The sequence below is a fragment of the Dromiciops gliroides genome, chromosome 3, assembly GCF_019393635.1.
Source record: "Dromiciops gliroides isolate mDroGli1 chromosome 3, mDroGli1.pri, whole genome shotgun sequence".
Taxonomy (NCBI): domain Eukaryota; kingdom Metazoa; phylum Chordata; class Mammalia; order Microbiotheria; family Microbiotheriidae; genus Dromiciops; species Dromiciops gliroides.
The window spans coordinates 276,231,012-276,257,778 of record NC_057863.1 but is presented as its reverse complement, the minus strand read 5'-3'; the positions used below and the strand labels follow the sequence as shown (position 1 = coordinate 276,257,778).

Below are 26,767 nucleotides of genomic sequence, written 5' to 3'. Positions count from 1 at the left end.
TTGCCAGCATTTTGACCACTAGATGATGGATGTTTTGGGCTGTGATAATTTCTGAAGATCAGTAAAGCAGGGTTGGATTGTTATTAAATAGAGTCACTGGGTACAATGATCAAATCAAGAATCTTTGAAGGATTAAAGTTTGACCTAATAACCCTAATTATAACTATCTATTAAATAAACAAACCATTCATTAGGTTGAGAACAGAAATGTCAACATAGATAGGCACAATGTACTAAAATGATGATCAACAATGACTATCAATCTATTTATAATCTTCAGTAGTGAAATCCATAAATGGCAGCAAAGTTTACTATGGAAAACATCCCACTCATTTTAGAGTTTGAGGATCTGAGTTTGAACCTTGATTCTCCTCATTCCTTACTTGTGTGATCCTGAGAAGCCACTTCTCTCTGTGACTCAGTTATAATATCATAGAGTTAGAGAATGAAAAAAATTCAAAATCAGCACATTTGATTGTGTCTTTTAAAAGGATTTTTATCATACTTTTATTAGTGTCTTTTTTCTTTATATCTTCTACATTGATAAATTTCTCCCTCCTCACTCCTCTGACTACTCTGAGTTATCCTTTGTAACAAAGAGAAAAGGAAAGGGAGGGAAACAATACCATATCACCCTTATCTAATAGTATATGCACCATTCCACAATACAATTCTACTTCCTTATTGTTTGTCATTTGTTCTTGAAGAGGACCAACATGACATACTGTCAATGTGCAGTGTGTCCAACAGTGGCTGATCCTAGCAATATGAGCTCAGAAAGTTCTACCACAAACTGGGCACTTTTACTCTATATGAACATTCAGGATGTGATGTCTCTAAATTTTCACATCTTGCATTTCTTTTGAGCTACTACAATTCTGATATTCTCATAGAGCACAGCACCTTCTTTGATGCAAATATGCCATGTTGGATGGTCCTATACCTGTATCTTTCACGTCTCACAATTAATTCCATAGTTCTTCAGAGAGACCATGAAAGTGTCCTTGTATTGCTTTTTCTGACCTCCATGTGAGTTCTTACCTTGTGTGAGTTCTCCATAAAATAGGATTTAAGCAAATGTACATTTGGCATTTGAACAATGTTGCCAGCCAATTGGAGTTGTTCTCTCTGCATTAGAGTTTGAATGCTTGGCAGTTCAGCTCAAGAAAATATCTCTTGTCTGGTACCTTACCTTTGCCAGGTGATCTTCAGAATCTTCCTAAGACAGCTCTGGAATGGCATTGTCATGCCGACTATCCAGAATTCATAGGCATACAACAATGAGGTCAGCTCTGTAGACCTTCAGTTTGGTAGGGAGCCTAATACCTCTTCTCTCCCACAGTTTTTTTTTTTTTTGAGCCTCCCAAATGCTGAGCTGGCTATGACAATGTGTGCATCAACCTCACCATCTATATGTATACCCATGGAAAATATATTGCCAAGGTAAGTGAACTTATCCACAGTAAAAATTTCTCCATTTGCTATAACTGATGGCTCCATGTATGGATGATGTGGTATTAGCTTATGAAGAACCTTTGTTTTCTTGGTGTTGTCAGACCAAAATTAATAAAAGCAGCTTAGAATCAATCCAGACTCTGCTATATCTCTGCCTCAGAGGCTGCTGTGAGTATACAATCAATTGTAAACAAAAAATTGTACAACAACTCTCCATCTATTGTAGCCTTGGTTTGTAGCCTTTTCAATTTAAACAATTTACCATCACTTCAGTAGCTGATCATTGATACTGTTTTCATCCTTGTTGAAAGTGTCTGACAAGATTGCTGAAAACATCATGCTCAAAGCATGGGAGCAAGGACACAGCCCTGATTCACTTCACTGGTGACTGGCAAAGCAAGAGAGCATCATACATTATGCAGAGTCTGTGTAAGCATGATATCATGGAATTGACATACAATACTGATGAAATTCTCCAGGCGGCCAAATTTTCCCATGATCTTCCACAGGACCTGATGACTAACATCATCAAAGGCCTTGGTTGGATCAATGAATATTATATACAGATCTCTGTTCTACTACTGGAATTTCTCCTGGAGTTGTTGGGCAGCAAACACCATGTTAACCATTTCCCAGCCCTTTCTGAAGCCACACAGGCTCTTGGGTAGGTGATCGTCTTCCAGGTGAAGGATCAGCTTTATAGAAATGGACTATGGAGGCATCCTTGAACACCTGGGGGATAACAACCTCTTTCCATATAACCCAGAAGATTTCAGTCAGCTTTTATAAGAGCAATGGACTCCCTGCTTTGCAGATTCCTGCATGAATGTAATCAGCACCAGATGCTTTGCTACATGAGAGAAGGGTCTAATGATATTCAAAACCTCTTCTTCAGTTGGAGGTTCAGCTAGAGAGGGACTGACTTGAACCTGAGGTAAAAGGTCAGTGTCTTCCGTATTTATTGATGACAGTCTGTTAAGAACAGTATAGAAGTGATCAGCATATCTCTACAGTATCTTCTCCTGATCACTGTTTAAGGTGGCTCATCATTCCTGGTTCCTTACCTTTGTAATGAAGGGAAAGAGATGTATTTCTCAATTCTTCTCAGGGTCCAAGTTTGATCCTATAAGGATTAGAAATTATATTATGTTATAATTATAAATTTTATTAAATTATATTATAATTATAAATTGTAGCTTTCAGTTTCATTTTATTGTTCCTTCCCTTTATTTTGTTATAATCATGATGTACATTGTTTTCTGATTTTTTTGTACTCTGCATAAATTCTTGTTTCTCCATTCCTCTCTGAATTCTTTCTATGAATAAATGAATGAAAATATTTATTAAATTCATAGTATGTGCTAGTCACTGTGCTAAGCACATAACTTAGTGCCTGGCACATAGTAGGTACTTAATAAATGTTAGCTGACTGAATGACTGACTAATCACTGGGCATACACAGCTCTGAGAAGGGTGAGGGAAAGAGACAGAGAGACTGAGACAGAGATACAAATAGGGATAGAGAGGAAGAAACAGACAGAGATACAAGTAAATAGAGATACAAAAAAAAAGGACAGAGAGGAAGAGACAGAAACAGAGGTGCAAATAGAAACAGAGGGGAGACAGACAGAGAGAAACAGAGAGAGACAGAGAAGGGAAGGGAGAGATAGAGGGAGAGAAAGAATCTGTACCATAAAAAAGGAGAATATAATACATGTAAGGGAATGGTGGCCATGGAAGCGAGTTCTGTTGTATGGAGGTGGAAAGTTGCCATATTCATCATATGTATTAGTCCTTACATTGTAGTACTATTCTATTATACTCATATACCACAAATGTTTAACCAATGCCTAGTCAATGGGCACATACTTTAACTCCTGTAACTTGCTACCACAAAAAGTTCTTGTATGAATATTTTAGTATTTGCAACTTTTCTGTATTGGACGTTCTAATGGTATATGCCTAGCAGTGGGATTCATTTGGTATTTAATTTATTTTAAAGACTAATTTCAAAAATGTTTTCAAGTTTTCAAGAATATTTGGACCAATTCACAGCTCTGTCAATGATATATTAGTATTTCTGCCTTTCCACAGACTCTCCAATGTTGACCATTTCCATCTTTTATCATCCCTGCTGATTTGCCTGGTGTGAAGTGAAATCTCAGAATTACATGCAGTGAATTTTAAAGATAAGAAAACTATTTTCTTTCATAAGTGAAAATGATATTAGTGACTGTTCTTATCCAAAGGGTCAGGTATAGAATAAGCACAGATTGGAAATGTTTTGGTCATGAAAATGTTGGCTTTTGGGGTCCTTTGCTAAAATGTCAGGTTTAAAAAATTTTTTTTTGCTATGTTTAAAACTTCAGTATTACTAGGTAAACAAAAAGCAATTGATGTCTAAGTTTGCATTCTCCTATAATTGGAATCATTTGGTCCAGATATCTCTGCTTATTTATTCTCTGACTCCTTTCATTATCTGTGGTTCTGAGTATACGTAGAGAAGGGAGAACCATATTATAGATGTAGCAAGACTTACAAGGGGATGAAAGAGGAAAAGGATCTAGAGTCAGCCACACATATATAGGTCTCTGCTCAGACTGCTATTTGACTTATTCTTATATTTAATCTTATCCTGAGATCCATAGTAATCCAGGATTAGTTTTGTATAATTCCTCATTAATTAATAACATTGCAACATGTTTCTCAATTAATCAACTATGCTCAGATCCACCAGTCCATTTCATTAAATATTTATTTAATAAACTAGATCAACCTTCCTTCCCAATAGTAGTTACTCATATCTCTCTATATAACAAATCCCATAATCTCCCAGAATTAAATATAAATATACCACTTATTAATAATGAAACAAAGGTATTTATTTAGATATTACAGCTAAGAGAAAGTTCACAGAGTCACTTTAAATACTGACTATAACTACAGATGACTTTTGTTCATTTCACAGAACATGGTAACCACACCAATGAGTCCATTCACAATACCAAATAAAGTGTCTTTTCAAGAATGCCCTTCAACTTCTTTATAGGAAAAAACCTGCAAGAGTTCCATCGGGAAAGAACAGCCCTTGATCTTCTTTATTTCTGTCATTTCCAACTTCTCTCCTGTTGTGACAATAAGAAGTCACTGTAACTCCTCTCAAGCCATCACTCTGAAAAGTGAAGAAAAAACACCTCTCACTCCTTATAAAATGTTCTTTATGTTTTTTTCATAAAGTAAGTTAATACAGTTCTCTTAAGACATTTTGTTTACTTTATTTTTTTGTCTTTTCCATAATTTTCCAAACCATTGTCCTTAACTTTCTCCTCAATTTCTTCAAAAACTGTTTACCTCAAATGACAAATCCTAAATATTCCATTTGGCTCTTAACAATATAGTAATAGTATCTAATTCTTTGGCAAAGCCTACTGAAACAGGTGTCAGATGTAATTCTAAAGTTTTAAATTAAAATTTTAAAATCAGCAAAATTACACTTTCTTTCCCTCTCTCCCATTGTAAAAGAAAGAAAAACAAATCCCAGTTACAAAAATATGTACTAAAGCAAAACAAATGTCCTTTGTCTATACTGTGAGTCTTTCACTTCTTTATTAAAATATGGGTAGCATGTTTCATCATTAGTTTTCCGGAATCATGGTTGGTCATTACACTGATTAGAGTTCCCAAGGCCTTCAAAGATATCTTTTCATCATTGTTCATGAGAACAAATACCGAAATCTGAAGTGGTTTTAGAAAGAAATTTAGTAGGTCATTTGGTAGAGGAGGGTCATCTGGGAAGGAGGTGTGGCTTCCTCTTATCCAGGGTCTGAAAGGTTCATATTATATAGGATTTAGATAATGAAACACACAAACCACACATGTACTTGGTTAAGCAAAACACAAGGGAACTGAAAGTACAAGCTTAGGTGGACTCATCACAGTTTCTAGGTATGATAACCCAAAATAAGAATGATCTGAGTGGATCCAGGTACTGGAGGAACTACAAAATACCTTGTAGCCATCTCCAGCATTCCTAGAAACTTACTAGGATCAGACAACATTCTGGGTGTGGACAACCTTTAATCACATAAGGTTGAATTAAACAGTACAATATTTTTTTCTGAATAACAAGAAATTGTTTTCCCTACAACCCAATTATTTTCATTGTAGAAGTTTTTTTTTTTCTGGTTCTGCACATTTCATTCTACATTAGTTCATTTAAGTATTGCCAAGTTTCTCTGAGACCATACCCTTCCTCATTTCTTATAGCATAGTAATATTCCATCATATTTATATACTATCACTTATTCAGCCATTCTCCAATTGATGGATATCCATTTCAATTTCCAATTTTTGCCACTTTAAAAAGAGCCAGAAATAGTTTTTGTATATTCTTAGCTAGATTTTGTGTTTCCTTAGTACAACCCCCTTTCTTAATCTACTCTCATTCTAAATCACTCTTCTCTTCTCCTGTTTCCTTTCTATTTTTACACAGCGAAATATATTTCTGTACTCAAGTCTGTATATGTATGTATTTTTCCTTCCTTGAACAGTACAGATAAGAGCAATATTCAAGTGTCAGCCACTTTTCCAATCATGTTTGTATAGAAGATTATATGAAATAAATTTTTCTCAACCTTTCTCTCCCTTTGCTTTCCTAGTATATTCTCCTTCCCTTTTCTTTATATTTTTCCTTTAAGATTGAGACATAACAAGACAACTCTCAGGCCTTTTGTCTAATAGGACTCTTTCTATGACCATTGATAATGAAAATCTTGAGTAGACACATATGTCACCTACACATATTAGACTGAAGGCAGTTTCCTGATTTGGTCCCTTGTGATTATTCATTCATGTCTACCTTTTGATATTTCTTTTGACTCTTGCATTTGAATTTCAAAGGTTTTCTTTAGCTACTGTCTTTCATCAGGAATACTTGGAAATCCTCTATTTTATTAAAGTTCATTTTCCCATGTAGAATTATGCTTGTTTTTCTTCATCGTAAGCCTATATTTCCTTTGCTTTCTGTAATATTGTATTCCAACATCTCCTCTCCTTTATGTGGTGGCTGCTAAATTGTATGTTATCCTAGCTATGGATCCTTAGTACTTGAATTCTTTTTTTCTGTCTGCCTACAATATTTCTCTTTTACCTGGATTTTGCCTATGAAGTTTTGCGGAGTTTTCACTTTGTGATTTCTTTCAGGTGGGGACTGATAGATTCTTTTCTATTTCCCCTGTGCCCTCTGGTTCTAACATTTCTGAGTGGTTTTCTTTTAAGATTTCTTGAAATATGATGTCTAGGCTCTTTTTTGTTGTGGTGGTGGTGGTGTTCAAGTTCAATGACTCTTAAATTTTTTCTCTTTGATCTGTGTTCTGGAGAAGTTGTTTTTGATAGAAGATATCTTACATTTTAATCTTATTTTTTCTAATCTTATTACTTTGTTTTAACAAAATTGTTAAATATTTTTATTGTTGTATAGAGTTATTATCTTCTGTTGAATCAATTTAATTTGTACCCTTTATGCTAAGCTGTTAATTCCTTTTCCATTTCTTTCTTCCATAATTCTAATTTATTTTCTAATTTTTTCCACCTGACTGAATGGTTGGGGGTGGCCTCCTGTTGATGTTGTAGTCCACAGCCTCTGAGAACAACATCCCACTTAGTGTCAGCCAGGTGTGGTCTTGATTTAATCATTCTTAAGTAGATTCTCAGTCAGTTTCTCAGTCTCATCCAATTCAATAAATTCCAAATCAGTCTTCAGGTGGGGCCTGCAAAATCCTATTATTTTATCACAACTGTGACCTTGAACTAGGTAGTGAGTGAGTGCCTCAGCTGTCAGGTACCACATGTTTCTGTATCAGAAAATGTTTAGGCACCTTTTTGTTGGATCTGAGTCCCCTTCTTGCCCAGGTGTACAGTCTCTCCTTGTGCAAAGTCTATTAACCTCTCTGTATATCTCCCTATGCCATGTTGTGCTGGTAAAAATGACTCATTGAGATGTATTTTTGTTGGATTTTCCAGTCAGGTTTTGACTGGTGAGTTTTCTATATTTGTTTGGAGGAGGGGTCTTCTGGGAGAGGGGGTGGACATGGAGCTCATTACACTTTTTCTTGCTACTCTATCATCTTTCATAAAAACTGCTTAAACCCATTTTAAAGAAGCATCAATAGAATATGATTAGTTTTGGTTGCCAACAAGGGATGAAAATAGACTTCACAAATAAAATGCTTAAATTACCTTGTAAAGACTATATGGTGGTTTTCTGTTCTATAAGTAAATGGTTTGGTGCATGAAAAGGGCATTAAAAGTTTTATATACTAAAAATATATAGAATATAAGAGTGAAGGGTGAATTATATCAGATCATGAAGTAAGGAATGGGCTAAGACTGTAAGGCACTGTGGTCCCCCAGTTCAAAGGCATGTAAATGTATTTAAGCTTGAGAAGGTATGACTCACAAAATGATATATCAAAGAACTGCTTGAAGACTACAGAATGTTTAAATAAAGACCATTGTTTTACACAACTAAGACAAAAGTCGAGATTGTGAGTTTTTAGCTCATAAGGGAAATATGAGTCACTGAATACCAGGTGGTACTGATTTGAACTATTGAAAGGGGTGAAGGAACTTGACTGAAGGAAAAGGACTGGACAGGTGAGGAGAAGAGAGCAGAGAAGTGAAGAATTAGAAAGGCATAAAAAATCTAGCTATCATGGACCTATGTGATGAAACTGACTGTAGGAGAATAAACTGACTAAAAGATTTCAGCTGCTAATTCCCTAATTGGCTGGATAAGGGCTGGTTCTGATTGGAAGATATATGGATTGTCCTTTAGTATCATTTATAGTGTGAAAGAAATGAAATCTCTACAAAGTGCCCATTGTTCTTTCCTCTTTCAGTTGTGCCCACTCTCCCTGCATTCCCAAATACTGAATATACTTGTAGGAAGCTATGACCCAGATTTGTATATGGAACATGAAGTACCTGTGATGCATTGATTATGGTTTATTCACTAGGTTACATGTTAAGTGAATTTTAAAAAACTGCACAGGTCTAAAGGACACTTTCCTTCAGAACATAATTATGTGATATTTCAGTATAGACCCTCCATTAAGAAGACAGAACCTCATTTAGTGGCAAAGGGCACAGGCTCTGTTAATGAAGTCTTAGACATTTTCAGCAGAAACAAAGATGCTTAATTTTCTTTCTTTTCCTTTTCTTTCCTTCCCCCTTTCTTACCTCAATATGATTATTGTTCATTTAAAAGTATAAAGGTTTTCAGAGGCCTCTGATTATTTCAGCTTTAAGCAGGTTTAATCAAATTACACATGAGAAAGGTCTTTATCTGTACCGAATTCTGCTCTTGGGAAAAATTCTACTTTTTATTAGCTTCCCTTCTTTTTGTTGCCACAGTGCTCAGATGATTGTCTCTCAGAGGGAGGAGGTTCTGACTCCAGGAAGGGGCAACAAGCACTTCATTCCCCCAAGAGAGAACACCAATCAATGCTTGGAATGAGGAGAGAGGGACAGCTGAGCAATTGTGATTTGAAGAATATTCAGAGAAAGGAATAGGGACAGGGAAGTCACAGCAATGCTAACCTGGTGTTTTCCTTCCCCTATAGCTTATTGTGGAAAAAAATGAACAGAATTGCCTAGTAATGAGCATGAAGAAAACTCACATCTTCCTATAAGGGACAGATGTACTCATTCCCCAAAGCTAAATGATTCTGGCATTATACTTGTTGCAATGATGTAGATGTACTGATTTTGTTGATTCAGGAATTTCTCACTTTTTCATATTTACTCAAGTACTTGTTACCATAGTTTCTGGTAGCTTAAGATGCTTGTATGACTTTGAGACCATTTCCAAAAAGGTTTTGCTCTGGTGATTTTTCATCACTATTACTGCTAAAAATGTTTTAAACAAATAATTGTTTTTAAGAAGCATCTTCTAAACAATTTGGGTTCTAATTTCCAATTATGATTCATAATAATTTATTATTGTGAACTCATGGTGCGGGGGTGGGGGGGGTGAGGGAGAGGGGATCCAAGATGGCAGAGGAAAAACAGTAAATGCTCAGACTTCCTGACACAATTACTTCAAAAAAACTCCAGACACAGCCAGAAAAAAAAAAATCCGGGAGTAGAAGAACCCACAAAAAGAGAGCTGAGATTATTTTCCAGGCAAAGACAGCTTGGATTTCCAGCAAGAGAGGAAGCTGGGCTGGAACTGGAGTCCAGCCTGACAATCATGCTGACACAGATCCAGCCCCAGGAAGGCTCTGCCAAAGAAACTTACCCCTCAGCCTCCAAATCAGCTGCAGTGCTGGTGTCTTCTGGAACTAAGCTCACAGTCTGATGAGAAGGATGAATGGCTGGCCAGGGGGGAGTCTATGGGGGTGTATTCAGGAGCTAAGGGGAGATTTGGATGTCCTACCCCAGTTGGGAACCAGAAAGAAACCTTGAGTGGTGGAGGCTCAGGTGGGGCATGGGCATCAGAGCTGGCAATCACAGCACACAATGTTTTGCTGCCTGGTTGATTGGCAAGTTTGCCTGGGGTTATCTATGGACCAGAGAAAGGGCCAAGTGAGTAAAGAAACTACCCCTCATTAAATCATAACACCTGGGACCCCCTGAATCTTGGGACAGTATAACCTGGAAGCAGTACCCCACACAAAGAAGGACTTAAAAGTCAAGTGAAAGACGGGCAGGATGAGCAGGCAGAGAAAGTTGTGAACCATAGAAAGCTTCTTTAGTGACAAGGAAGATTGAGGTGCATCCTCAGAAAAGGATAGCTATGTCAGGGCCTCTACATCTAAAGCTTCCAAGAAAAATATGAATTGGCTCCAGGCCATGGAAGTGCACAAAAAGGATTTTGAACATAAAGTTAGAAAGGTAGAGGAAAAATTGGAAAGAGAAATGAGGGTGATGCAGGAAAGTCATGAGAAAAAAGTCAACAGCTTGAAAAACCAAATGGAAAATGAGATAAAAAAAAAGTTCTCCAATGAAAATAATTGCCTAAGAATTAGGATTGAATAAATGGAAGCTAGTGACTTGATGAGAAACGAAGACACAAAAAAGAAAATCCAAATGAATCAAAGAATAGAGAGCAATTTGAAATATCTTCTTGGAAAAACTGCTGACCTGGAAAATAGATCCAGGAGAGATAATTTGTTTTTTGTTTGTTTGTTTGTCATTGCAGGGCAATGACGGTTAAGTGACTTGCCCAGGATCACACAGCTAGTAAGTGTCAAGTGTCTGAGGCTGGAATTGAACTCAGATCCTCCTGAATCCAGGGTCAGTCCTTTATCCACTGTGCCACCTAGCTGCCCCCCAGGAGAGATCATTTGAAAATTATTGCACAACCTGAAAACTAAGATCAAAATAAGAGCTCAGATATCATCTTCCAAGGGATTGTCAGGGAAAATTGCCCTGATAGTCTAGAAAAAGAAGGTAAAATAGAAATTGAAAGAATCCACTGATCACCTCCTGAAAGAGATCCCAAAAGGAAAACTTTCAGGAATATTATAGCCAAATTCCAGAGCTCCCAGGTCAAGGAGAAAATATTGCAAGCAGCCAGAAAGAAGCAATTCAAATACTGTGGAGCCATAGTCAGGATAGCACAGGATCTAGCAGCTTCTACATTAAAGGACCAGAGGGCTTGGAATATGATATTCTAAAGGGCAAAGAAATTGGGTTTACAACCAAAAATCACCTACCCAGAAAAATTGAGTATAATCTTTCAGGGGAAAAAAATGGGACTTCAATGAAAAAGAGGACTTTCAGATATTTGTGATGAAAAGACCTGAACTGAATAGAATATTTGATTTTCAAATGCAAGACCCTAGAGAAGCATAAAAATGTAAAAAAGAAAACAAAATCATGAGAGATGTTAAAAGGGTAAACCGTTTACATTCCTATATGGGAAGATGATATGTATAAATCTTAAGAGCTTTCTGAGTGTTAAGGCAGATGATAGGAATAAATTTAAACAGAGCACAGGTGGGAATTTTTTTGTTTCTCTTTTTTTGGGGGGGAGGGTGGCTGGAGTTGGTGTATGTCTTTTGTCTGAGGCTGAATTTGTTCTCGGGTTCTCTTGGGTCCAAGGTGGGTACCTTGTCCACTGTGTCACCCAGCTGCCCCATGATGACATCTTTAAGGTAAGATTGAGGGGGCAGAGGAATGCACTGGGGAAGGGGAAAGGGGAGTGGTAGAATTGGGTGAAATCTCACAAGAAAGAAGCAGGAAAGGGCTTATGGAGTGGGGGGGGGTAGAGATGGGGGAGGTATGAGGAAGTGAATGAGCCTTACCCACATCAAAATTAGCTCAAAGACTTCAATTTCATCAGAGTTGGCTGAAGGAAGGAATAACATACACACCCAATTGGGTGAAGTAATCTATCTAACCCTGCAGGAAAGTAGGAGGGGAACAGGATTAGGAGGATGGGGTGAAAGAAGGGAGGGCAGAGCAGGGGAGGGGGCAGTCAGAAGCAAAACACTTTGAGGAGGGATAGGATAAAAGAAGATAGAAAATAGAGTAAATATCATGGGAAGGGAATAGTATGGAAGGAAACAGTTAACAATATTAATTGTAGCTTACTATTTAAAAACTTATGATTATACTATCAGAAAGACCTGAAGGGACCTGCATGAGCTGATGCAAAATGAAATCTACTGCATACAAAAGAACAATATTATTGTGAGATGATCTGCTGTGAATGACTCGGTTATTTTCAGCAATGCAATGATCCAAGACAACTCTGAAGGTCTTATGAAAAATGCAATCCTTCTACAGAGAGAGAACTGATGGTATTTGGATACAGATTGAAACATAATTCTTTTTAGTTAGTTACTTTATAGGAAAAAAAAATATATGATGAACAGGATGCTATCAGGAAAACCTAGAAAGATCTACATGAACTGAAGCAGAGTGAAAACAGTAAGAGTTGAAAAAGTTCTTGTTCATTTGACCAGTTGCAAATATGCGTAGGTGGAGGAGATATCCACAAAAAGAATTTCCTACACCAATGAAATCATAGCTATGGAACAAAAAAAGTACAAAACAAATAAAAATGAATCATCACTAAGGATTTAGTCACCATTGGTTCTGTTTTGTTTTTGGCTACACAACTCATGAAAGCTATCAACTAAAATATGCAGGAGTTAAAATCTGTATACATGGAGAGGATACCTATACCAATGGTATCTTGGATGTCTTAAAGTACCAGCTTAAGTTTTTCTTTTCTTTTTTTGGCTTTATCATCATTGTCCTCTTCATCACTATCATTATTTTTATTAGTTCAAATCTATGATTTCTTTTGTGTAGGGAACCCTTGGTGTGGGAACTCTCCACCTAAGCAAATTGGAAATTGACTGACATTTATAATATTATACAGTTCTCTGGGTCTCTGAGAGATTAAGTGACTTGACCATGGTCACCTTAGTATATGTCAGAGTTGGGGCTAGAACTCCAGTCTTCCTTACTCAAAGGGCAGCCCTCTTTCCATTGCATCATCATGTATCTCTCTAGTCTTCACGTTAGGACTTAGGAATCAGGTGCAAAATCTTTATCTTTCTGCCATTCAAGGTTCTGTGTTCCATTTTACTCACTGGCCTTCTAAATTTATTGGGATTTCCTATGTTTCTAACAGCTAATAGCAAGTTAGTTTAGGCATAGGCAGTATCATCCAGTGAATCTTTCTTGCCTTGTGACATTTAAGTCAGATTCAATATCCTCCATTGCTATTTTTTTTAATGCATTTTCATTTTAAATCATGTCCTGTTTCTAAAACTTCTTGGGCTATCTCCAAACTCATATAGATAGCATTGTATTAGCTTCATGAGACGGAACATGGAACCTAAAGCCCTAAAGTAAACAAAAGAGACACCAACCAATACCCACAAGGGAGAGAAATGGCATTAATGGGGAATAAAAATGATCAGACTTGCATTTGTTTAAGTACCAAGAGGAGGAATGATGGCATTTTTTTTTCTTAACAAAATATTGGGACTTTCTTTTGGCAGAGCTGAGCATCCTGACTGAAAAGGATATGAACTATATCATCTAAGACCTGTTTATCCCAGCTGTCAGCCAGGACATTATTTCTGTGTCATTGCACATGCACATTTGGCACTCAAGACATCTCTTTCTTTGTAAGGAGGTGGAGGCTAGATCAAGATGCTGATTCCTATACTTGTTGCTCAGGCACCAAACAACAAGGGATCTGGAGCTGCTGAGTCATTTTACTTATTATTCTTATTATCTTCCTTTAGAAGACAGCAGGTTTCTAAAATTTTACAATTGCGAAACAGTATGTAGGTCTTGCTGCAACAGACAGATATATTGCCTTTGGCCCCACATAGGTGATCACCCTTTCCTTACTTCAGCCAGGCCACAGTGCTGTGCACATTTAATTCCAATGAGCTGATGAGACTATTTATTTTATTTATAGAATAATTTCTGCTTCAAGGAAGCTTTGAATTTGCTTCATTAAATTTGCTTACACTGTAGTCTTTAGGTTGGAATCCTTCAAATTTGGGCTTGTTGGAGCACTATAAACTTTCTGAAAAGACAGAGTACATAGACACAGAGACAGAAATAGTGGAATTGACAGAAAAGACAAAGACAGAAATGGAGACCTAGACATAGATATAAACAGATTAGGAAACTGAAGCTTAGACATAGGAAGTGATTTGACCAAGGTCACATAGATTTTATGTGGTTCTACAAAGAAAGTCACATAAAACCCAAGAGAAAAGGACCAGATCACATCTAAATAAATATCAATGGAAAAGTGTTTCTTTGCCTACTTCTGTATCATTCTGATGATACCAAACATAATGTAAGCAATTGTTGAATGTTGTTGAAGGATGCTCAGTTTTCATTACTCTATGTTTCAAGTGATCTCCCTATTAAATACCTATATATTTTATAACATTAAATATGATTTTAATAACAAATCCAGTTGGGTTTTAAGACAAGGTTGGTCATACAAATGCGTATTTTTTTCATTATACATAGAATAAGCTACTGAACATCATTCCATCACATGCTACAGGCAACTCACTGAAAAACAAGTCAAAGTGTCTTGGTGCCTTTACATTCTAGTTAAACTCACCTCCTGCTTTACTGGAAGCATACTTGGTCCCTTTGTCCTCTTCCTCTTTTCTTCCAGAGCCTCCATTTTAAGGAGAGTGCTCAGGTGAGACATGCCTTCACTCTTCCCTAGGCTCTACTCTTGACTTTCTCCACAATGCTTGGACTAGAGAATCTTCTAACTCTTTTTCCATTCCTCAGCCTCATCTCCCCCTGAGGGCAACAACTATTTGTTTGTATTTGTATTCAAAGCACATAGCACAATGCTTGGCAAGTAGTAAATGATTAATAAATGCTTGTTGCCTTGACTTGAAATAACAACACACATCAGCACTGCTGGGACCGCATAGGCTGAGGCACTCATTCTCTCCATTGTTAAAAGGTCCCTCTCTGCATTACATTCACATGAATAGAGCAAGATTAGTCCGGAGGTGGTCAAATCTCCAAAGAAAAGGATAAGGTTCTTTTTCTCAAATTCTCCAGCTCTTTACAGACCCACCCAGGAGCCCCAGAGAAAATCACTTAGAGTTAGAGTTTAAGTTATGTCTCAGGTCTCCCCAAAGGAATATAGTAGTAGTCAGTATACAATGCAGATTGGTTATCGGACAGCTGTTTAGTGCCTCTACTCCAAAGAAGTGCTAAGCACAAAAAAAGATGCAGAATCATATATTTATGATAATTTAGCAAGCAGTTATCCTTCCAAATCTCGACTTTCCCCATGTGGTTTCGATATATCTCCAGTCAGAATAAGAAATTAAATGGGAATTTTGGAGGGGTTTTACAGAAGCCACAGATGACACAGAGCCTACAACCAAATACTTAACCCAAATTTTACAATAAAATACTATAAAAACCCAATAAAAGAAAAAGAAGAAATTAGACTCTGGTATGAAGGGAGGGCTAAAAATAATTATGCTGATTTTCCAGATCATGGGGGTGCAGCTCCCCTAACCCTGGAAATGTGGAAGGGAGAACTTTAATGACATATAAGAATTATTATACTCTCCTGGTTGATTGGTGTTTAAAGCATCATAGCATGAAATGATGAATCATTTAACTCTGACCAAGCTGCTTCCCTCAAAGTGCATGTGTTCCAACAGTCCAGGCTCCAAAACACATTGTAGCAGATGTAAAGGGTACCTCCTGTGGTGCATAAAGCATTGATGGGCAATCTCAGGAGCTCCCACCTTCTTGAAAAACTGAGGTTATCTCTAAGGCTGTAAATATCCACCTTGATTTCACTGTCCAGCCACTTAGGCTCATGAAGGAAACTCAAAGCAGCAAAAGGAGCAGCTAAGAAATTGAGGTCCAGCTTCAAACTCACCTAGACCAGACTTATACAAGTTAGTTCTTCATTTCTTCCAGGGTACACGAGGGTACCAGACCCTCTCTTATCCCTCTAGGAAGAGGCTCAAAGAGTCCTAAGACTCTCTACAGGTGGAAAAGAGGAAGTGCCAGAGGGCAGAGGCACTCCCTTTAAGGTCTAGTGATTGGGTCACTTCTCCTTCAGTGGCCAATCCTTTTAGATATAACTTCCCTCTTTTCCCTGCAATGGTGTATAGGGGTGAGGGGAGGGGAGAGCAAAGGACTATCCAGGATTTGCTTAATCATTTCAAAATAATTAGCCTTTCAGCATTGAGACACATGTTGCTTTGTAAGTGTTCGGGGAGCATTCCATGGCGTGCATGAAGTATAGTCAGAGCAGACAAAAGTCTGGCTTTTGTCCCCCCATTACACTGATAAAAACTGAGGCCATCTGACATCTATCTTTCATCTCAGCTACTCCATATCTCAAAACTCCTTAACAGTTCCAAGTATACCTTTATCCTTTACTCTTTTCTCTGAGAGGCCTCTCCTTGCAAAACTTTGCAAAAAAAGAAAAGGTTTTGTGACCTTGACACCATCCCTTCCCTTCACCCCTAAAAAGTCCCAGCTTAATCTTTAATTTCTCTCAGTCTAATGTATACTTTCCTACTGCCTACAAACATACTCAGACCTCTCCCATCTCTCAGTCAATGGGTCAGTCAACAAGTATTTAGGAAGTAGTTACTATATGGAAGGCAAAGTGCTAAATTTCACTGATGAAAAAAAAGACAAAAAATTTCCTGCCCTCAAGAAACTCACATCCCTTTTTTCTTTTAATAAACATTTTTATTTTAAGTTTTGAGTTCTAGATGTTATCCCTCCTTCCTCCCTCCTCCTACCCCTCCCTGAGACAGACAGTAAGCAATCAGATATTACATGTTCAATTATGTAAAGCATTTATGTATTAGTCATTTTGTATAACAAGACTCAAATAAAAGAAAAAAATTAAAGTTGAAAAATAGCATGCTTCAGTCTGTGTTCAATTAATATCAGTTCTTTCTCTGGAGGTTGATGCTATGCTTTATCCATAGTCCTTTGGGATTGTTTTGGATCATTGTATTACTGAGAAGAGCTAAGTCATTCACAATTCACAAAAGCTCTCTCAAGAAAATAATTGCCTATGAATTAAGATTAAACAAATGGAAACTATTTATTTTATGAGAAACCAAGACACAGTAAAGCAAATCCAACTGAATAAAAAAACAGAGGGCAATATGAAATAGCTCCTTGGAAAAACAGATTACCTGGAAAACAGATCCAGGAAAGATAATTTGAAAATCACTGAACTACCTGGAAACCATGACCAAAATAAAAGCTTAGACACCATTCTCCATGGGATGGTCAGGGAAAATTGCCCTGATATTCTAGAAGCAAAAGGTAAAATGGAAATGGAAAGAATCCACTGATTACCTCCTGAAAGAGATCCCAAAAGGAAAACTTTCAGGAATATTATAGCCAAATTCCAGAGCTCCCAGGTCAAGGAGAAAATATTGCAAGCAGCCAGAAAGAAGCAATTCAAATACTGTGGAGCCACAGTCAGGATATCACAGGATCTAGCAGCTTCTACATTAAAGGATCAGAGGGCTTGGAATATGATATTCCAAAGAGCAAAGGAATTGGGTTTACAACCAAAAATCATCTACCCAGAAAACCTGAGTATAATCTTTCAGGGTAAAAATGGGACTTCAGTGAAAAAGAGGCTTTTCAGATATTTGTGATAAAAAGACCTGAACTGAATAGAATATTTGATTTTCAAATGCAAGGCCCTAGAGAAGTGTAAAAATGTAAAAAGGAAAACAAAATCATGAGAGATGTTAAAAGGGTAAACTTTTTACATTCCTACATGTGAAGATGATATGTATAAATCATAAGAACTTTCTGAGTATTAAGACAGATGATAGGAATAAATTTAGGCAAAGGACACAGGTGGGAATTGATTATGAAGCAATGATATCTGTAAAGCATTTATTTTTTTGTTTGTTTCTCTTTTTTTTGGTGTGTGGGGGGAAGGTTGGGGTTGATGAATGTCTTGCATCTGAGGCCAGATTTGTGCTCAAGTCCTCCTTGGTTCAGGGTGGGTGCTTTGTCCACTGTGTCACCAAGCTGCCCCATGATGACATTTTTAGGGTAAGATTGAGGGGGGAGAGGAATGCACTGGGGAAAGGGAAAGGGGAGAGTTAGGATGGGTAGAAATCTCACATGAAAGAAACAGGAAAGGGCTTTTGGAGTGGGGGGAGAGATGGGGGAGGAGTGGGCCAGTGAATGAGCCTTACACACATCAAAATTAGCTCAAATAACTTAATTTCATCAGAGTTAGCTCAAGGAAGGAATAACATACACACCCAATTGGGTGAAGTAATCTATCTAATGCTGCGGGAAAGTAGGAGGGGAAGGGAGGGCAGGAGCAGGGGAGAGGGAAAACAATTCAGAAGCGAAAACACATTTTGAGGAGGATAGGCTGAAAAGGAAGGTAGAAAATAGAGTAAAGTTAATAGGATGGAGGGAAACAGGTTAACAATAGTAATTGTGAAAAAAAAGATTTTGAAGCAATAGCGAAGAGTAATGTAAGATGATGATGACTGATGATTGATGATCATGATGGAATTGATAATTATTGGGAGAAGATGAGCATTGATTGAAGATGATGAGTGGTTCCGTGAGAATATGAGGATTGATTGATGGATGATGATTTCTTGATGATGAAGATGGCAAAAGGTAATGGGTACTTACTTTGCTAGGTGCTATTGTGAAGAAAAAATTTTGTCGAAGTTTAAGGTACTATATAAAATTTATCTGTTACTGTTGTCGCATAATCAGCCTCATGGGTTTATTGTAAGGAAATCTCTCTTTAAAAGTACTAGTATATATGTAGTTTTGCTATTAAAAAAAAATGATGAGACAGTATACTATCAGAAAAGACCTGGAGGGACCTGCATGACTGATGAACAGTTAAAATCTACTGTAGACAAGATAACAGTAAGATTGTGAGAATGATCTGCTGTGAATGACTCAGTTATTTCAGCAATGCATCATCCAAGACACCCTCAAGATTTTATGAAAAATGCAATCCATCTACAGAGAGAGATCTGATGGTATTTGAATACAAATTAAAACATAATTTTTTGTTATTTTATTGGAAACAAATGATAAAAAGATGAGCGATGCTATCAGAAAAAACCTTTAAGAGACCTACATGAACTGAAGCATAGTGGAATGTAGTATAAACATAGTACAGGGTACATAGTGGAATGTACTGTAAACAAAATAACAGCAATAGTGTAAGATTATCTCTGTGAAGGACTTGGTTAGTTTCAGGCAGTGCAAGGATTCAAGATAACTCTGAAGAACTCATGAAAATTGCAGTCCATCTACAGAGAAAGACTGATGGTATCTGAAAACAGATTGAAGGCATTTTTTATATTTCCTTAAACTGAAGTTTCATTTTTGTCTGTTTTCTTTCAGAACCTAGCTAAATGTGAGATGTTTGCATGACTACTCATGTATAGATTTATCTTGAATTGCTTGAGTTCTTGGGGTGGCTTGGGGAGGGAGGGAGGAAGAGAAGTTGGAACACAAAGTTTAAAAAATTGATGTCAAAATTGATTTTACATGTAAGTTTGGAAAAATAAAATTATAAATAAAAAAATAAAATGATGCTAAGGAAAATTCATTACAATCTGCTTTGGCTACTGAACACTAAGGATCATTGAGCTTTTTAGAAAACAGTGTTAATAGCTTAAAACTGTGCTAAGACTTTTGGGATACTCTATACAGGCTGTCTCTTCTTATTAGAATTTAAGCCTTTTGAGAACAATTTGTCTTGCTTTTCTATTTGTATTTACAGCATTTAATATATGTTTTACCATCTAATGAGCATTTAACAAATGCTTTTTATTCATGTCATCAGCTTGTTAGCATTATTAAACCTATACTAGGTAGATATCACGAGTCTTCTCTAATAGAATATGGCTTCAAAAATGAAGTGTGGAAAGGGATTAGAATGCATATTCCTTGACTTATTTGATAGTGTTTTGAATCTATATTGTCAAAAATGGTTTTAATTATTACTAAAAGTAAAAAAAAACACCTGCATTAAACCAATCTATTTTTTAGAGTTTTAATTGCTAATTTCAAAAGGAGTTTAGATTAACAGTAGCATTCTTTTCGTTGTATTGATTTGTAGTACTGGCCAGAAAGGCAGCTAGGTGCACGTGGGATAGAACACTGGGTCAAGGAATCAGGAAAACCTCATCTTCCTGAGTTCAAATACTCAGGCTTCTTCAGGCTCAGACAACTTACTGAGATGTGACCCTGTGCAAGGTCACTTATCCCTGTTTCCTTATTCGCTTATCTGTAAAATGAGCTGGAGGAAGGAATGCCAAACCACTACAAAATCTTTGCCAAGAAAAACCCCAAATGTGGCTATGAAGAGTTGAATATGCCTGAAAAAACTCAACAACAAAACTTTCCAGAAAGGCAGTAGTAAGAGAATATTGATGACAAATGGAGACTGCAAATAGAAACATGGAGGAGGAAAGGGGCCAGACTAGAACAAGTTTTACCCTGTTCTTGTCAATTATATTTATGATGATAATTCAAAGTGAATCTGATTCTAAAGAGAAAAACAAAACCAAAAAAGTATTAAATACCTACTATGTGCAGATAGATGTGTTATATGCTGGAAATTCAATGTTTAGATATTTTTTCTACTTTATTGAACATATGTCTAGTTGAGGAGTGAAGAAATGAACAATTACCACAAGTACATGCAAGCCTTTCAATGACCACCCATTGAAAAGGAGAAAATTAGATGGAATTGATACTTTTAATTGAGAACAAATAAAGAATATTCAGCATCTGTAAGCCTATTTCATAGGTTGACCTTTCACAATTGGAAAGATGGTAACTTTCCAATGAATGTGTTGAGTGCAAATAGCCTTCTGACATTTAGGGACCCACAGTATAAATTAAGTAGCTAAAATGACTCCTAACATTATCTACCTATAATGTTAATGAAAAAGTGAAGTTTTGGTCCAACTACTTAGATTAGTTGTCTTTATAGCTAGTCATATATGGGATTGTTGCCAACTCACTGGTCTTTTAAAAGACTTGTTTTATGCAACACCTACCTTTGGATCTAATGGATTTTTTTTCTGGATTGCTTCGCTTGTGGTTAGCCAGCTTTCTTCTGCAACCTGTCTACTACAATACTTAACTGATAAGAAATTTCTCCAGATATTCCTTCCCATTTTCCTCCTCCTCCTCTCTATTTTTACTGTTTTTAGTACTCTTCTAGGTCTTCATCAATTTACTCCTGTATTACTGAAATGGTCTTCGAAATGATCTTCCACGTTACTTCTTAACTTTGCTGCCAGATGAATTTATTCCTAAGTATCACTTTCACCATGTTACTTCTCTCTTTGAAAGTTTAGAATGTTTCCACATTGATTAGAAGAGAAACAATTTCTTTCATGTTAGCAATCAGAGCTGAGTGCAAGTGACCCAGCCTACATTTCCAACTTTGTCAGCCACTATACCCTTTCAGGTCATGTAGGAAATTAGATCTAGGGTAGGAAATGTCCCTGACCCTCTAAATGGCATGTTCTTAAAGGTGTCGCTGAAGCTTCCTCTCCTTTAAACTATGAGAAGCAGTTCTCAGTTTGTACAGGACACTCAGTGACATAAGGTAACATGATGTGCTTCTTTCCAAGCTGCTGGTCACTTCCACTTAAGCATTCAATTCTTCTTAGTTAGTTAATTCAGAGTTCTTGTTGTCCTCCCTCTACCTTTGGAGCAATGTAGCTGTCAGTCCTTGTCAGAATCTCTGCTTTTAAAAGAATGATACTTGCAGGCTTGTATGAACTGGTGAAAAGGGAAGAAAGAAGAACCATGACAAAATGCAGAACAGTGTACAGAATGACAGCCATAATGTATTTGAAGACAACACTAAAAGACAAAAGAATTCAGATCAATTACAATGGCAAGTCCTGATACCAGATAACTGATAGGAAAATACTTCCTACTTTTCTATCAACTCCCTGGTAGACCTGTGAGAATGTACTGTTTTTATGTTTTATTGCAATTGCTGTGTCAGGACAACCCTGTTCATTTGTGTTTGTTTGTTTTAAAGAGAGAGTATTACTTGGAGGGGTGTTTACTGGGAACGAAATGCTGTGTCAAAACAAATTGAATCAATAATGTAATGTATGCAATGATACCCACCCCCTAAAAAAAAGATATCTTCTAACTAACTGAAATTTCATACTTCTCCTATCCTTGTCTGGATAGTATTTCTCTGCAACAGTCTTGGGAAGTATATTAGGAAAGCAGCAATCATATTTTCCATCTAGCTAGGAGGTCAATAAAATACTCCTATGGTACAATGGAATGATTGATACATTTAAAGTCAGAAAATTTTGCATTTAATCTCTAATTTGTCTTTCTGGGTCTAAGTTTATTCATCTATAAAATGAGGTCTCTCAGAGAAGATTAGATACCATCTAATAAATCTTATGGCTCTAAATTGATTTCCTTGTGCTCCAAGATCTCTTTTTTTTCCTAACTCCTGTTATCCCCACCCTAGTGTATTCCAATGTTTCCTCTGCTAGATTCACAGATTTTGATTTCTTTTTAATGTGCCATGTGTTTATATTGTCAAATTCCAATTATGAGCCCTAACCTGCCAAGTATAAATGATTATTATTTTTTTTTATTTATTTATTATTTTTAGTGAGGCAATTGGGGTTTAGTGACTTGCCCAGGGTCACACAGCTAGAAAGTGTTAAGTGTCTGAGGCTGGATTTGAACTCAGGTACTCCTGACTCCAGGGCTGGTGCTCTATCTACTGCGCCACCTAGCTGCCCCATAAATGATTATTATTAAGTCATATTCATGCAGTTCAATAAACACCTGTTAAACACATACTATGTGCAGGACTTTGAACATAGTAGGTGATTAATAAGCATTTGTTGAATTGAACAGTATTGAATACGATCGCAAAATGCCAGAGTTAATTAAATGATTAAATTATTAAACAAATGTATGCTCCTTCAGGATACATTTCCTCAAGGAGCATACATTTTATTTACCAGCTTAAAATTTCATGTTCATTTTATTGCCCAAATGCTGCACACTGGCATGCAGGTAACTGAGATTATGTCATTCTATACCTTCTTTCCTATTGTCTCCTCCTGAATACCACCGGGCAGCTCCTCTAATGTGATTTCTTTGTTCTGTGTCATACTTGTTGTCCTTCTTAATACTTGAATTTATCCTTTTATGTTGGTCTTTTTCTGAAGAATATGGTTCTTTATATTCTACAGGCCAATGGAATTTCCAGGTGCTGGCTGCCAGTTGTCATGGTAACACCCAGGGTGCTGTGCAGTGCCTGAGGCCTTCCTTGAATGGAGATCTCAAGAGCTGAATTATATAGAGAATGAGTGCAATGTGCTGAGTTGCCAGCTGCATGGTGACCTTTACCCAGAGTCTGATTCTTTCTTCTGTGGGCTCAATGTTGATCTTTTGCTTTCGTCAGATGCATTTTCATTTGATCTCTCTTCGAAGATTCTTCTTAGTGATACAAGCAGAATTGGCTTCACTGTCAAAGTCAGAGTTGGTTTCAGGCAAGACTGTGGCAGATGCAACTCTGAGCATTAGGCCTCCATTACCCACTCCATATTTCAGGGTACCAACTCCTTGAACCAGTTCGAGGGACTCTCCTTCTGACTGAAGGGCTGTATCCTTTCACTTTTCTCTAAACATTCTTGATCACCAAACTCCAAATCAATGCTCTGAACCCTTTTGACCTTCTTGATCCTTTAACTTGTTTGGTTTTCCTAAAACATACTATAGGGGGCAGCTAGGTGGCGAAGTGGATAGAGCACCGGCCCTGGAGTCAGGAGTACCCAAGTTCAAATCCGGCCTCAGACACTTAACACTTACTAGCTGTGTGACCCTGGGCAAGTCACTTAACCCCAATTGCCTCACTTAAAAAAAAAAGTTAAAAAAAAAAACAACATACTACATCCTGGGGCAGCTAGGCAGCACAGTGGATAAAGCACTGGCCCTTGATTCAGGAGGACCTGAGTTCAAATCCAGCCTCACACACTTGACACTTACTAGCTATGTGACCCTGGGCAAGTCACTTAACCCTCATTGCCCTGCCCTCACCCCCCAAAAAGAAAAAAAAATACTACATCCAATCCATCATTATTTGACCCCCATATGCTGTTGCTGCAAATCTAACTGGATGCCTGATTCTGGCCCTGCTTCCATGATTCCCTGCTATCCTGGGATTAAGCAAAGCTTTTTAAAATTTTTTTTCTTTCTTTTTTTTTCAGGGAAATGAGGGTTAAGTGACTTGCCCAGGATCACACAGATAGTATGTGTCAAGTGTCAGAGGCCAGATTTAAACGCAGGTCCTCCTGAATCCAGGGCCGGTACTTTATCCATTGTACCACCTAGCTGCCCCTTTTTTTAAATTTTAAAGGGAAAAGACAATATACATTTTCAAAAATAAGAATGAGGTAATTAGAAACATATTAAAACATCTATCTGGTGCTGAATTACTGCTATATAAATTTCTCAGTTGCTTTCAGCATTCAAATCCCCTTATAGCCTAGTTCCTTACTATCTCTCTGGCCTTATACTTTACTCCCTTTTGCATACTCCTTGATACAGGTACTCTGGCTTCCTTGCTTTCACTACAAATAGGTGTCCAACAAGACACATCGTTTCTCTAGTGTGTATTTTCACTGGCTATGCCTCATGTCTCCTTCCTCTACTCTGCCTCTGTGTTTCCCAGGTGTCATTCAAGTCCCTGATAAAATTCCACCTTTTACAAAGAGCCTTTCCTTATTTTTTTTTAGAAAAAAGGGGGAAAATTATGTAACTTTATTATATATTAAAAGGAATAGGAAATTGTACCTAATGGATTTGCAGTTTCATGTGTAAGCATCTTTTTTTAACTGTGTTATAGAAGTGCTTATTTTATTCCATAAATTAAAAACAAACAAAAAACCACAAAGAGCCTTTCCTGATCCCCTCCTAATGCTAGGGGTGGACTTCTATTTATTACTTTCAATTTACCCTGTATATATTTTGTTTGTACACAGTTGTTTGCAAGTTGTCTTCCCCCTTTACATTGTGAGTTCCTTTAGAGAAGGGGTTGTTTTTTTCCTTTCTTTGTATCTCCAATGCTTACTTATCCATAGTCAACATTCATCTAAGTTTATTGGCTGACTGACAATCAGGAAACCTCCTACTGTTGTCAGATCTTTGGTGATCCACCTACATTTCTATTTTCTCTCTTAGCTAATGGATCCCCTCTCCTTGTCCAAAAGAGGGCAGAGGAGGTGGAGAATTGTTGTATACGCTACTGAAGTGTTTCTCATCTCTCAAAAAGAAAAATGATTCTACCCAATACCCAAATCACCATCTCCCATCCAAATTTTTTAATTCAATAATTTATTAACAATTGCTAAATTACATGACTCTTTATGGTTTCCAAAAGGATTTCCATACTTTATCTCATTTGGTCCTCACAACAACCTGTGAAGTTCAGATAGCTTAAGTGACTACCCCAGGATAACACATCTAGTAAGTGTCTGAGATAGAATTTGAACTTAGGTCTTCCTGATTTTTTTAGCAAACTCTCTACTATTTGGGGCAGCTAGGTGGTACAACGGATAGAGTACCACGCCTGAAGTCAGGAAGACTTAACTTCCTGAGTTCAAATCAGACTTCAGACAGACACTTACTAGCTGTGTGGCCCTGAGCAAGTCACTTAACTCTGTTTGCCTCAATTTCCTTTTTGGTAAAATGAGCTGGAGAAGGAAATGGCCAACAACTACAGTATTTTTTCCATGAAAACCCCAAATGGGGTCACAAAGAGTCAGACATGCCTGAAATCTACTATTTTCCCCACTTAGTCCCCCCCCTACTCTTTAGTTGTAAGGGATTTTGTTGCTGTTGTTGTTGTTGGGGTTTTTATTGTTGTTGCTTTTGTTGTTGTTTGTTGTCAGTTTAAGGGAGTATGGAAGGAGGGAATTCAAAGGAGAGCTTATACCTGATTTCAGTCATTTACACTTTAATGTGAGCAAAATATTTTTTTTCACTCCTCTAAGAGGATTTTTTTGACTACATTGATCACTGTAGCTGAGAGTTCTTGCTTCATAGAAAATAGCATAGCAATGTCATAATAAGAGGTAGAAATGAATTAGTCTGATTGGATTTTGCCTTCATCAAATTAATGGGGTGGGTTTTTTGGGGAGGGGTGGAGATTTTTAAAAATGTGGTGGGTAGAATGAAGCTCAAAGCATGTTTTACTTTAAACACTTTCTTCATCATTTAGTTAAACCATAGAAATTAGATCCTCCTGTTTTTGTGATTTAATACAGTTATTGCTTATAAAAAGTATTTGATGCCTTCCAAAGTCTTTTGCAAATGTTTTAAAATGTGTTAGTTAAAACAACTCAATGTCCTTGGAAATGGCTTTGATTTGAAACTTTAAGTCCTTAAGGGAGGAATTATGGGCATGGGATAATAGGGCTTGGACAGATCTTATGGATCATACTGTCCAAAGCTTTCATTTTCCAGATTTAAAAAACAGTGACCCAGAGATATTAAGTGATTTGCCCAAGGCATACTCTACATGGCAGAGCTGAGATATGAAACTGAGTCTTTTGACTTTAAATCTAATACTCATTATTTAAGACCTGCTCCCTATATTCCATGTGACTATCCTTCTAATATAAAGCCATCAAAATTCAGCCAAAGAAATGCCAGGCAATTTAAACATGATTTTTTCAGACTTGCTATCCGAGCTTATTCCAGTGGGTCTTTATAGCATTCT

At 37.1% G+C, this 26,767-nt stretch overlaps 1 pseudogene; it reads left to right on the top strand.

The window, feature by feature from the left end:
• Window positions 1–1,898: 1,898 nt before the first annotated feature.
• The window catches only part of LOC122747466, a 46,499-nt pseudogene continuing 21,630 nt past the window's right edge, over window positions 1,899–26,767 (top strand).